Raw genomic sequence first — 14,547 nt, 5'->3', positions numbered from 1 at the left:
CTAATCCAGCAAATAGAACCAAATTTGGCATGTGAAGGTTTCTGGAGGCAAAAATATTTTCTATGGTGAATTAGGACCCCTCCCAACTTTAAGAGGGGGTGGTTCTACACAAATGAAATACAAATTTCCTCATAATTCGAGAACTAATCAAGCAAATGGAACCATATTTGGCATGTGGGAGTTTTAGATGGCAGAAATTTTTTCTTTGGTGAATTACGACCCCTTCCCCTTTTAAGAGGGGAGCTCCCATACAAATGAAATTCAAATTTCCTTATAACTTGAAAACTAATCAAGCAAATGGAACCAAATTTGGCATGTGGGAGATTTTGGAGTCTTGAATTTATTTTACGATAGTTAGAGACCTCTCACCCCTGTGGTAGGGGGATATGGACTCTCATACAAATAAAACAGAAATTTTTGCGAAACTCAAAAACTAATCGAACTCGAGAAATTCGAGACTCTTCCATAAAACATTAGTCAATACAAGACCACAAAAACTATCTTTAGTAACACTAGATCATTCAGGACGAGACGGTCGCGAGTGTTGCCGGTGACCCGCCGTCGGAAGCGCCGTCCACTGGGGGGCTTGCAAAACTCGAGATTGTGACAAAGATCATCCGAGATTCATGATTTATGTACAACACAGGTTAATTTGTGGCAATACGAAGTTTGTCGGGTCGGCTAGTATAAGTATAAAATGCAATGTTTCTAATGCAAAAAACCCGATTCAATTTGCCTTTCGCGTTATCGAGAAAAAATGATTTGAAATTAGGCAAAAAATATGATGTAAAATGTACTATGCCCCTTAAAAAAGAGCTATTTTTGCTTCATTTGCATTTAGCACAAAACCAGTTACACTTAAATTTTTCAATTGGATTTTACGTATTTGTTTTAGCACGAAGCAAAAGTGTAATCTATATAATCTATATAAGTAATCTATATAAGTAGAGTAAAATTTTCCCAATTTGTTCGCCCTATGTAAAAAAAAATCCCAAATTATGCTAAACGGGACAATTCTTGTATCATTAAAAGTAATGCACAGAAAAATGAAACAAGTTATTTGAGAATACAATTCTGAAGATTTATATATAGCTTTATTGTATAGGAAACTCTAATATTGGAACTTCGAATTGAGTTACGAAGCTAATATTCCAATAAATATTTAATATTCTATTTAAAGTGGTTATCCCTGCTTAACTATCTACGGGCAACATCGTAAAAATGGTTGGAATCAAAATTTTGGACAAATAACGTCCTGTATTTTCCATATAAATACAACAAAAAGTTTTGCTGTAAGTTTAAGTTTTGACAAAACTCAGATGAGAAATAGTTTAAACACGTTAATCAAGCATATACCAAAGCTTTAAAACACCTTTAGCTCGCTGACCAAAAACCCTAAGGCCAATAAAATTCAACATAAAAACATGGGTTTTAAGCATTTTTATTTAAAGTTTAAGCGTGAAAACCAAATCTGTTCCAGCTTTTAATATATACGTTATTATTTTCCATGCAAAAATGTACGAAAAGAAGACAAAAACGAGAGAATTTTTTTAGGACGATTTTCGGAAACTCCGAATTCGAATTTCCATTTCTGTTTCGTGCTAGAAGTGTTAAGCACACTCATTTTTCGAGTTTTTCAGGCTGTAGAGCCCACGGACAATTGATTTTATACTCATATCCTACAAATTTTTTTAGCCCCCCGATTTTTCAAGCCAATTTCCAAAAGGGGGGGGGGGGGGTAACAAAAACTTAAAAAATATTTTGCAAAGGCCTTATATTCCGCCGATAAGTAAGCAGGTTGACTTCACATCACCTTTTGGTCGATTGACAGATAGATTTAAAATCAGTTTAGTAAAATATTCAAAATCATGCAACCGGTCTAACGTTGTACTACGCTATCCGTGGTCGTATCTTATACACAACCCATCTGATTTTTTTCTTGGGGGATGTAAAGTTTTCTTTAAGCACCTCTCCCCTCTGACTTGTGACAAAATTAATACCTCCTTGTCCACCGAAATTGAGTGACCCTGAGATCTAAAATATTCATTTTTGAATATAGTTGAGTAATTCGGGGTCAGATTTAGGGTATTTATTATAACAAAAGTTTTACAGCTCCTAAATAAGCAAAGATAGAGGTATACTACATTCGGCAAAGTTGTTTATTTTTACTATTTGTACAACTTTATATAACATAAAAAAATCATACAACAACTACAAAAAAAGCTAAAATAGAAAAACTGATTTTGAAGATTCACACATAAGAAATAGGACTTTTCTATCTTCGCTGAGGAGATAGAAGGTTATGGTCTTCAGCAAAATTTCTTATAATAATATGCTCTAAAACTTTGCAGAACTCATCAATGTGTTATATTGAAGCTGCAGAAAAATAAATTTTTTATTTCACTTTTAGGGGGATTATTCAAAATTTGAATTTCACCATACGATAGAGCTTTTAATTTCAAGAAACTCTCCCAAAGGTTCCATAAACCTAAAATCAAGTTTTCCCACTCAAAACTCTAATGCGCACATATTTTTGGTTTTGGACAACTGTGAAGCCCCACGGGAATATGTTCCAGAATGGCCATGCCGTGGCAAAATCATCAGATAGAATCAAAATAATGAAAAATGACCTTCTGGAGTAATTTCATGAATTTAGACACCCATATTGCCAGTGTTGCAAACCAAACAGTTTTATGGCCACAGGAGGTCCCACGGGAACTTGTCGCAGAATGGCCATTCCAAGGATATATCATTGTATTGTCTTAAAACAATGAAGAATGACCTTTCGGAGTAATTGGAAGAACTTTGGACACCCATATTACTATAATTACATCCAAAAATATAAAAAGTGCTTTAATTCCGGAACACATCCTCGGACTGCCGGATTTCCGGGAACCAGATGAACAACTTCCGGCTCTGTTATAACCACACTGGAAGTGGATAAGTTCCTGAATCTTTTGGTGGTAAAAGCGTCCGAATCGGTCAAAAATTGCCAAAGTTACAAGCGTTTCAATTTGTGGGTACCCGGGTACCCTTGTCGAGCACTTAAAGGGTAAAAAAATTCGAAGCCCCCCCATTCCACCCCCTTAAGTGCTACATGAAAACTTATTTTATGAAAAGTTGCAATTCAACTAGTTCTTAGATGTCACAGAGTTTCAGTATTCTTGATCAAAGAAAACTTTAGAATTTCGTACTTTGAAAGCTAAAAAGGTATCCGGGTACCCTGTCGAACACATAACGGTTAACGAATTTTTCACGATTGCAACGGTTTTATATTCAAAATGTTCGACAGGGGCTGTCGCAAACCTTTAGATACTTTGCAGTAAGACGTAGTCCTACGTCAGTAAAAGTCTGACCTTTCGAAATATGTAGTCACTAAATAAAAACTCGAACCCCACTGTACTTGATAAACTACGTTTAATACAAGTTATATTACATATTTTTAATGAATGGTTTAAATTTTTGAAACTAATAGGCGACATAATTTTTTTATGACGTGGAAATCGTTTCAACCATATCTGAACAACAGGTAATAATAAATTTCCAATATACAAATGTCACACACAGATACATACACAACACATATCAAGTCACTGAAACATTGTTCAATTGTTGGGCTGACATAAAAACAAGACCCTCGGCGACTGTGACCGATTTCAAATTTTTCAACCGACTTTCATACCTTTCTAACAGAGTATAAGAAAGGTAAAAGCTGTTCAACCTTGTGTCCTATTAATAAATAACAATAGTATAGTTGTACTATTAAAAAAAATTCTTTGTTATAATTTTGTTCATTTACATGGAAGAAACTATGACAATCCTAATTTAGGTCCATTCCAAAATCAAAAATAGGTCCAATTCAAGATCATGTTGGGTCCATTCAAGATCAAAAAAAGGCTTTGGCAAAAAACGATATATTTAATAAAAGTTTCATCAATTATACATTTTTAAAGTACTGATAATGTATAAAAAAGGTGGTACTTTCTAACAAATAGTAACATCACCACATATTATTTATAAATGACGAGAAAATTGAGCAGGAGTGCAAGTGGTGGTGTTAAAAAGCGCTAAGTAGGTCCATTCAAGACCAATTACCCTATTCTTTTTCAAGGCTCGAGAATGGACCATTTCTTTGTCAAGTGGTTCATTATTGCACGGTCACTATATCATCGCATGTACATATTAGCAATATAATTTTCAAACACACTTCAAAACTAAAACTTCGAACTCGTAGCACTTTTTTCAAAATGTGTTATTTTGAGTTATAGATGTGGTATTGGCTTTTGGTCACGGGTTTCGTGCGAAAATATTATATTTCGTTTATTGTCGACGTTTCGAAGGGTATCCCTTCATCCTCAGGACAGCTATTGATTTACAAAATTTTTAACATAGTTATACAAGTCTGACATTTAACATTTAACTACTCACAACGTATGCAAATATTTTCTTTGTCAAGTAATTTGTGTCATTTGTGTACATGAAGTTGTCGGTTTCTCTACACTGAAAAAGCAGCACATTTATAGTGTGGGTTTTTTGCTAACTATTGATTTTAAAAGGAACTGAGTTCGGTATGGGAAAGCAGAGAGATCGGACGCTTGTGTTTTCGCGATGCGTTGGATCGAAGGATCGGTAGTTTTCGCTTTGATTTAATATACGCGAGTGCCTCTAGTTGAAGTTCCTATAAGCAAGAGTGACTAACGATGCTTGTTTGTACCCCGCGGATCGGAATGAGTGATATTTTGAGCTAATTGTGATGAAAAGTGCGATTCCGAACCAAGCTATTTCAACTTTTTCCTTTGTCGGTTGTGCATGTCTGTGTATTCGAGCAATGATATTGCCCGCTCAGCTGTGCGCTCAGCGCAAGAAAAATTCCGTTTCGGCAGTTCGTATAATAATGTGTATCAAATGCAAAGTGCATGTGTGTTAGTGAAGCAGTTGGGGCTTGTTAATTTTTTGCCAGTGCATAGCTTCGTGCTTTCTATGTGTGCATTTCGCTGCTGCGCTACTTGCTGTAAAGCATTGCACGCAGATGTCAGTGCGTTTTTTTCGTTCCAGGTTTGACAGTGTTGTGGGGTTTGTTTTGATTACTTATTCGCAAGACCCAGAAGCAAAAAACTGCAAAAATTGCAAAAATATATGTTGTAAAGAACTGCTATCATTTTCCTGCTTCGGAAAAGTCGGGCATTTCCGGTTTCCGCAAACAAGTGGAACGAATTACAAGTGATAAACCCACTAGCAATAAAATTAGGTTACAAAGGGAATCAAAACAAAACCCACAAAAACGTCAAACCAGAGTTGAGGTTAGGCACCGTGCAAAGGTTTGTTGAAGCCGCTGACGAATAAACCGTATCATCGCCGTTCGTATTTTCGTGAATAAGAGACCATCATGCAAACCAATGTGATATATACAGGTGTGGCAATGTTGGTTAAGTGGTGTTAGTGCAATGAATAAATTTCATCATGGTGTGGGTGGAACTGTAAATCGACCAATCACGATGAAGCGTGACGTCAAACTCCAAAAACGAACCCCTTTGTCCGACGCGGTTTATTTTTGTAGTTTGACGTCGTTTTCTGATTTTTCGCTACTAATACCATCAAATGTCTCTCGGCTGGAAGAGGCTGTTAGAGTCAATAGGATCGTAGCACTGACCCCGCACTGTCCTGTATTCTAACAGCTGGTTGCGAAGTCTGTCGTATAAAAAACAGAAGGTCAAATTTCGATAACGGAATTAGCACCCAGGCTTTGCTACCATCAAATGTCTACATCTGCCACACCTTTTGAAACCTCATTGCATGCAAACAATCTGTACATAGTGTACGGGTACCATGCTCCCCATGTGTAAGGTCTGATATGTAGAGTGGTCAGAGGACGTTCCGACGAGTGCTTAGATAAGTAGTGGTTTGGCTGTTTGTTTTACCTTTGTTATACTATAACAAAGGTTTAAAAATTGGTCGAAAAACACGAAATTGATCTGAGGCCCGGAGGGCCAAGTCACATATACCAATCGATAGTGTTCGACGATTTGAGCAATGTCTGTGTGTGTGTGTGTGTGTGTGTGTGTGTGTGTGTGTGTGTGTGTGTGTGTGTGTGTGTGTGTGTGTGTGTGTGTGTGTGTGTGTGTGTGTGTGTGTGTGTGTGTGTGTGTGTGTGTGTGTGTGTGTGTGTGTGTGTGTGTGTGTGTGTGTGTGTGTGTGTGTGTGTGTGTGTGTGTGTGTGTGTGTGTATGTATGTAATGATTTTTTCTATCGCCTGTTTCTCAGAGATGGCTGAACCGAATCGTTCGCTATTACTTTTGTTTGAAAGGTGTTATTGTCTAGTAGATCACTATTGAGTTGTTTCGTGAGACGACGTTTCGTTTAAAAGTTATAAGCAAAAATGTGAAATATACGTGACACTGGTTTCTCCGGAACTACATGACCGATTTCAACGATCTTAGTATCAAATGAAAGCCCTTATTATAGCTAAATTGTTCAGGAATTTTTATTTGAAAACAAACAAGTAGTCTAAAAGTTATGCTTAAAAAACCTGTTTTGACAAGGTAATAATTATCGCCTGTTTCTTAGAGATGGCCAAACCGATTTATGCGCTATTAGTCTCATTTGAAAGATAATATATCCTAATAGATCATTATTGAATGATTTTTTGATTGGACGTTTAATTTGAAAGTTATGAGTAACCGTATACACCACACCAAAATTAACAATAATTTATAATGATTTTAACCAAGATAATTTACCTTATTTCAATTATTTTAATATCAAACGAGAGGTTTTGACACTACGAATATATATGCAAAATTTCATAAGAATTGGTTCTACCGATCAAAAGATATTAACCCTCGACCACTCGCGCCAACTTTTGTAACACAGTTACTCGCGCGCAAAATAGCATCAAACCGAAGAAAACGTGTGCACTAGAGTTTTGAGTAGGAAAACTTGGTTTTAGGTTTATCGAACCTTTGGAAGAGTTTCTAGAAATTGAAAGCTCTATCGTCTGGTGGGATTTACATTTTGATTAATCCCCCTAATAGTGAAATAAAAAAACATTTTTTTTTCAGTGTCAATATAACACATTGATGTGTTCTGCAAAGTTATAGAGCATATTATTACAAAAAAAATTTGCTAAAGGCCGTAACCTTCTATCTCTGCAGCGAAGATAGAAAAACCTTGTTTATTGTATATGAATTTGAAAAATCAGTTTTTTTATTTTTGCTCTTTTTGTAATTGTTGCATGACTTTTTCATATACCACAAAATTGTACAAATAGTAAAAATACACAACTTTGCTGAAAATAGTATACCAGTATGTTTGCTTTTTTAGGAACTGTAGAACTTTGATTATAAAGAATACCCTAATTTTGACTCCGAAGTACTCGACCAGCAGACGGATACATTTTAAATATTTCACATTGGCTGATAGTTTTGCTGCATACGTTTTCCCAACAATTTAAATTATTAATGCATTGAATAATTATGACATTTTGCTCACAATAAGTTAGTTGAAGAATATACGTTAGTTAAACAACGATTTGTAACTTTATAACAATATGGCGTTGAAAAACCTACACGTGTTGTACAAAATACAACAGCGTGAGTAACCGAAGAATAATAAAAATTGATGAAAATTACTCAAGAAAACTCTATTGATGTGATTCAAATAGAATGGCATTACAGGAAACTTTGCATAGTTCAAAAACCTATAAACTAGACCTTTACAAGACAATATGTATGTTAAAGAATAAGATTTCCTTTTACAACTTACTTTTATTTGCACTTACTCAGATTAATAACAACTTACTTATCCTTACTCAGCAATTTCATGAAAAAAGGATCTACCACAATTTAAAAGTGTTCCTATTTTGTTCAAATTTTATAAACTTATTCAATTTTCAAAAATTTTATGTAAACCAAAGCACTATGCAATGATAACCAATAGATGAATTATGTTCCGAAGACGTGTCGATTTCTATCTCAAATAGCAAACAAGATCGTATAACAAAGGTTCCTTTCACCACTAGGTGGATTAAATCGGGTTTTTTAGGTTGAAGACTGATGTGTGGCGATGTCTTTCTTGTGTGCTGTCCGTTTTAAACCTTACACAGTCGCAGACTTTGCTGGCCCATCGGGAGGCTGACTCGGTTAATAATACAGTGTACAATTTTATACAATTGAATGTACTTTTAAAATATAGTTTATTAATTAGTATATGACTGCGATACATAAACAAGTGAAGAATCATTGCCACTATAATAGATATTCTTTATATATATTGTATATTCATATTACTCATTATTTAATACATTTACATATACATCATTAAAGGGGGAAGGGAAGGGAGCATCAGGGTATCGAATGAATCAAAGACTGGATGAGGGATGTGGTAACCAGCCCAAGTCATATAAGGTCGGAGAGGATTTTGACGCGCCCTTCTAGCACACAAATCATCACGCAAGATAAGTTTGCACGGCGAAGTTATGTATCTAGAAACCGGAGGTCTATGCTGGAAGGAGTGTCTTATATTCCCGTGGAATCATACAAGCGACATTGCTTATAGATCCACCCAACCCCTTTTGGTCCTTCACGAACAGCATTGACATGAAAGTTACTGGGTAGATAAATTCGATACTGCAGTAATTCTACTTGCATACAATGGGAAACCCTTGAGGTGATGGTGGCTATCCCCATACATACATACTATTGATTTTAAAAGGAACTTACACAGATTTTACCCGGGCACATCGAACACAGATTGAAGAATGAAACTTTTCAAATGGCTGTGTGAGATGGCGAAATTTCAAGAAAAGATTGCATGGAACGCTTGGAAACTAATAAGAACAGAGATAGCGTAGCTAAAGAGCAACGTCTTGGCTGAGAGTTACGATCAGAATTATTGAGCGAGAGAGTATAAAATGCCAGCGTAGGTAGAATTCAAATTGTCGGTGTCGGTTCTAAAATTCACTGTAGAATTGTCAGAAAAGATATGGCACATTTCCAAAATTTGTAGAGCTTGAATTCTACTGTCTTGGTCTATGATTTTGACTCTGGATAAATCAAAATTGTGATCATGTTCGATAATGTGAACCATGAGTGCAGTTTTCTTAAATTCATCTTTTTTGTTTTCATTTTGTCCAGAGTCTGACTGCTTGAAATCTTGATAACGCTTTATCAAAGATCGATGACCAGACAAACGTTGCTTTAGTTGTTGTGTCGTAAGTCCAACGTAACAACTTTCACAATCTGCACAGGGAATGCGATATATCACATTGCGTCTCAAAAGCATAGATGTCGGATCTTGAAGTTTTGAAAATAGCGCTGCGTTTGTTTTGGCACATTTGAAACTAAGGCAAACATTTTTCTGGTGTTTGTGAACGACCCTCGCAAGTGCGGGAGTGAGAACATCTACGTGGTGAAGCGATCGATATACTTTTTCCTCGCCTTCCGTTTCACCATTTGAACTGGTACGTGAATTTGTTGTGGCAAATCTGTTGATCAGACGATTTATCAATGAACTGGGATAGTTATTGTTTTTCAAAAATTCCCGTACCACGTTCTTTTTCTCATCAAAAGATTTACATGTCGATAGTTTAAATACTCTTCCTATAAAGCCGGTGGCCGTATTTAGCTTTTGGGTGAGAGGGTGAAACGAGAGGAAATTCAACATACGTCCGCTGGAGATTGGCTTGCGGTACCAGTCGGTGACGATTTGCTGCTCACCAGTTCTTATTAGAACCATTGGCGGAACTAGCGCTCATTTCTAGGGGGGGCTATAGCCCCCGGAATTTTTTTCAACCGTTTTATTTCGTCGGCATATTAAAACTTAATGCACATTAATGCCTGGAATCTTATAACAGTCATGCAAATAAACGTTACTCTGAAGTTTTTCGTACCTATAGTTATCTAACTATTGGTTTTTCAAAAATTAAAAAACTTAGTCAACTTTTCTAGGGGGGGCTAAATCTTTTCTAGGGAGGGCTTAGCCCCCCCTAGCCCCCCCCCCCCTAGTTCCGCCAATGATTAGAACCTAAGTACGTGTCTAAGTACGTATGATTAGAACCTAAGTGTCTAAGTACGGCAGTCGGTTTTCGTTTTCAACCTCACACGTAAACTGTATGTGTGGGTCATACGTATTGAACGTGCGCTTCACGTATTCGATCTTGTCAGCCGGTAGAGCGGTGATCAAATCGTCGACGTGTTTTGAGTGTACGACTTAGCCATAGGAATAATGTATAGTATATAAGTAAACATTGTATTAATATTATTGTATGTAATCTACAAATGCTTGACGAAAAAAATTAAATAAAAGAACGTATTTCAGGGATGATTTTGAAACTTTAGGTCAATACCTAAATTGTAAATTTGATTCTGAGATACACGTACAGCCACAGAGAACAGACATCCATTCAGGAACAAATTTTTCGGGAATTCTTGGATAAAATTTCAAATTAAAATCACCTAATATGCTAGCGACACCACCACTATAGTTTCCCAACTAAATGATTCATTTGATTTGCACACTGACAACCTTTGGCTCCTCTGGCGCTAGTATATATGGGCTATATGCGTTATGCTAGCGCCTGAAGCTAGCTGTTGTAATTTTAGTGTAGAATTTCAGCGACACCATCACTATAGTTTCCCAACTAATTTGACATAAGTTTTATCCAAGCGGGGAACTTTCGCTTGGATGTCTGTTCTCTGTGGTACAGCCGTTCAACACGGTTTCGAAAAATAAAACTTTTTTGCTGTAATTTTTCGACAAGATCCAAAATCAGTTATCGAGAAATCATTTCGATACATCATCCCTGAAGGTATTAGGTATTAGCTTCCCGGAAATTACAAACAAACATTTAATATTAGAGTCACCCCAATATCGATGCTGCTCATGAATTTTGCACACGATTTTTATATTTGCTTTAAAATGTTTTATAAATTTATTCAGTATATTAAATACGCATGCATACTGACGAAAACTAACACTCAAATTAAACATTTAAACAGTTAAATTATGCTCGAGGATAATTCGAATTCTATCACAAATGACAAATAAAATGGAATAACAAAGGTTCCTCTCGCTAATAGATGGATTAAATCGTGTTTTTTTCAGCGTTGCCTATCAAACATGGCTTTAGGATATTCTATTCTGTTTTTTTAGATTGGAGATCGCATACTGATGGTAGACGGAACTGATATTAGGCAGGCATCACATGAACATGCGATGAACATAATAAAGCTGGCAAATACCAAGATGGTGCTATTAGTGCAAAGCTTTGTAAAACGGGTAAGATGATTTTTTTTACTACATTACCATTCGAATAATATTGGTTGAAAACAAAACTTCAGGTATTTTCATTTAACTGGTTGCATATGCAATGAATAGCGCTAGTTAAACCCTATCCCCCCTTTAAAATTAGCTTGAAAAATCGGCTGGCAAAAGTAATTTGTGAGATAGGGTGATTTATGTTTTTTGGACAGGCTAAGGAATCATTTCGATAGAATAGGAAATATCTCTTTGAAATCAACATAAAAGTGAAATGTTTGACAGCAGGTATATAGATTGCAACCCTCTCTGACCAATGAGGGTATACCAATAAGACACAAATACAGATAGATTTCCAAAAAAAAAATGATTTTTTGAACCTCTGCATTCCATTATTTTGGATATTCTAGATATATTTTGGACATTGTTCAAAATATATTTTGGACATTGTTCAAAATATATTTTGGACATCATATATGGCCATACATATATTTTGGACATCTGATAAAATGCGCGAAATGAAAATTTGTTATATTTTCCAAAAGGAAGGATGCGACACCTATCCTTACTATTTGAACTATTCGACTTATTTAATACAGTAATGACTTGATTTTAACACCCCCGCCACTATTCAAAACTAACATTTTTTTTGTTGTTCATCGCTTTTAGAATATTAAGGGGCGTTTAAACTGGGAAATTTTTTGGCAACATGTGGAATGCAACATGCAACATTGCTTCCTATTTTACCAATTTTTTGGCAAATACCTTGTAAAATAATTTATTAGAGCATCTTATTTTCCATGTGAATGCCAGGGATTTGACGAAATAGGAACTGATTTGAATAGTAGGGATGGTGTCCCGTAACGCTGGAATGTGTCATTAGAATACAATTCATACAATAATATTTCGCAAAATATGGTGTCTTCGGAAAAGTTTGCCAGTATATCAAGTTCTTCTGCATGGAGGACAGTAGATTAGAATTTTCTCGCCGCGTGGCGCTGGTGTATATGTAATATTTATTTATTTATTTATTTATTTATTTATTTATTTATTTATTTATTTATTTATTAGGGATATTTCATCTGACATAAAATATTGGCTACATGAATAAAATCTTATACTAAATTAAATCTGCGTAATCTCTGCGCAAACAAGCGCGACGGCTCACCAAAATCAAACAATTCCTCCGCATTCGAAAAGGTCCTTACAAATTCAGTAATTAGTTCGTTGTATCCAAACACAGTCCGATGAAATTGGGTCTGCAGTAAACCCATCGTGCGCAGTGATCGTTGCGAAGCACGAAAATTAATCATTGATAGTAAGTTGGGGGCGTCAATTTCACCATTGATAACCTTAGCTACAAATAACGCCTATTGCACCTTGCGTCTATGTTCTAGTGTGTCTAGGTCGAGTAAATGGCATCTGTCTGCGTATGGGGGCAAGTCGTCAGGATTTCGCCAAGGGAGATGTCGCAGTGCTAGTCGGACAAACCTCCGTTGCACACGATCAATGCGCAGGTTCCAAGTTAGCTACTTTGGAAACCAAACTAGGCTGCAATTTTCTAATAGCGGACGAACAAGGGCGCAATACAACGATTTAAGACAGTGGGCATCCTTAAAGTTCCGACCAATCTTAAAGATGAATCCGAGCTGCCGTGATGCCTTGGAGATAATTGATTCACGATGCACATTGAACATCATTTTTGTGTCCAGCAGGACTCCAAGGTCGTTAACTCGGTCCACTCTGCGTAACTCAATACCATCAACGGTGTAACCAAAAAGGATCAGGTTTTTAATGCGGTGAAAGCTCATAACTTCATATTTGGCAACGCTTATAATCAGCCAATTTTGTTTGCACCAGCTCGTAAACAAATCAAGCAAACCCTGCAGTCGGCGGCAGTCGTCTATATTTCCGATCGAGGCAAATAGCTTCAGGTCATCGGCGTACACTAACCTACAGCCAGTAGTTTTATACGAAGCACTCTGCCACTGAGGTATGAGTTCAACCATTTAACCATTTCTAGATAGAATTAACAAAAGGGCGAATGTCGCAAATGTAAACAAAACGAGTGAGAGTTATTTTTTGCTGGACTAGCATAGGAAAATCAACCTTCACTCGGTTTGTATACGCTTGCGACATTCGCCCTTTTGTTAATTCTATCTTCATTTGTTGAGAAGCACCGAGTCGAGATAGTTTCCGCAAGAGTATTGTATGGTCAATTCTATCGAAAGCAGCTTTCAAGTCTGTATAGATGACATCAACTTGTTTCTTGTCTTCCATTTCCGAAACACACATCGGTGTAAACTCTAGCAGGTTAGTGCATACAGACCTACCGGGCATAAAACCATGCTAAGCCGTTGAAATGTAATTCCTAGTGCAGGACAGCATCACGCGATTCACTATTATTTCAAACAATTTTGATGATCCAGAGAGACTGGTGATTCCATGATAATTCCACACATTGTGACGATCACCCGATTTGAATACCGGGAACATGAACGACTGTTTCCAAATGGCGGGAAATTTGCCTTGTTCAAAAGATTTATTAAAAATGGAACATAACGGATTGACCAACACTGCAATGCAACGTCTCAAAACTACGGCTGGGATACCATCAGGCCCCGTAGAAAAGGAGCGCTTTAGTTTATTGTTGTTGTTTGTTTATTGATATTGTTGAATATGCTGTATCTTGTGATGGTATATAGAGAATTGCCGTTCTCGGGACAATTGTTCAAGTGACTTAGGCCTTCTGGGTGGTATGGAAAACAGTGCCGTGTTGTCTTACCATGCGGCGCTCGCGGATTGTATAACATATCGCCGAATACCATTTCGCGGAAAACTAATTCGCGGATGACCATAACGCGGAATATACTGTTTCGCGGAAAACCATTTCGCGGAAAACATTTTCGCGGAAAGTACCATTTCGCGGAAAACATTTTTGCGGAAAGTACTATTTCGCGGAAAAAATTTTCACCGAAAGTACTATTTGGCGGAGAACCACCGTGCATTCAGTTTGAAAACCGCAAAAAGCGGCTTTTAACGAAAGTAAAATCGATGCGAGGACTAGGGAAAACTAACTAGAGTTCAGTAGATCTAGGAAAACGAATAAACCAAGACAGATGTGATCTCTGTGGGGGGGCTGCCCCCCGCGAAATGGTTCTTTCCGCCAAAAGGTTTTCCGCGGAAGGGTTTCCGGCGTTTTGGTACTTTCCGCGAAATGGTATTCCGCGAAACGGTATTCCGCGATATGGTCTTCGTTGAAATGTTATACAACCGCGCTCGCGTATATGTGAG

This window comes from Sabethes cyaneus, chromosome 3 (assembly GCF_943734655.1).
Source record: "Sabethes cyaneus chromosome 3, idSabCyanKW18_F2, whole genome shotgun sequence".
In the NCBI taxonomy this organism is placed as follows: Eukaryota; Metazoa; Arthropoda; class Insecta; order Diptera; family Culicidae; genus Sabethes; species Sabethes cyaneus.
This window is presented reverse-complemented; position numbering follows the sequence as displayed.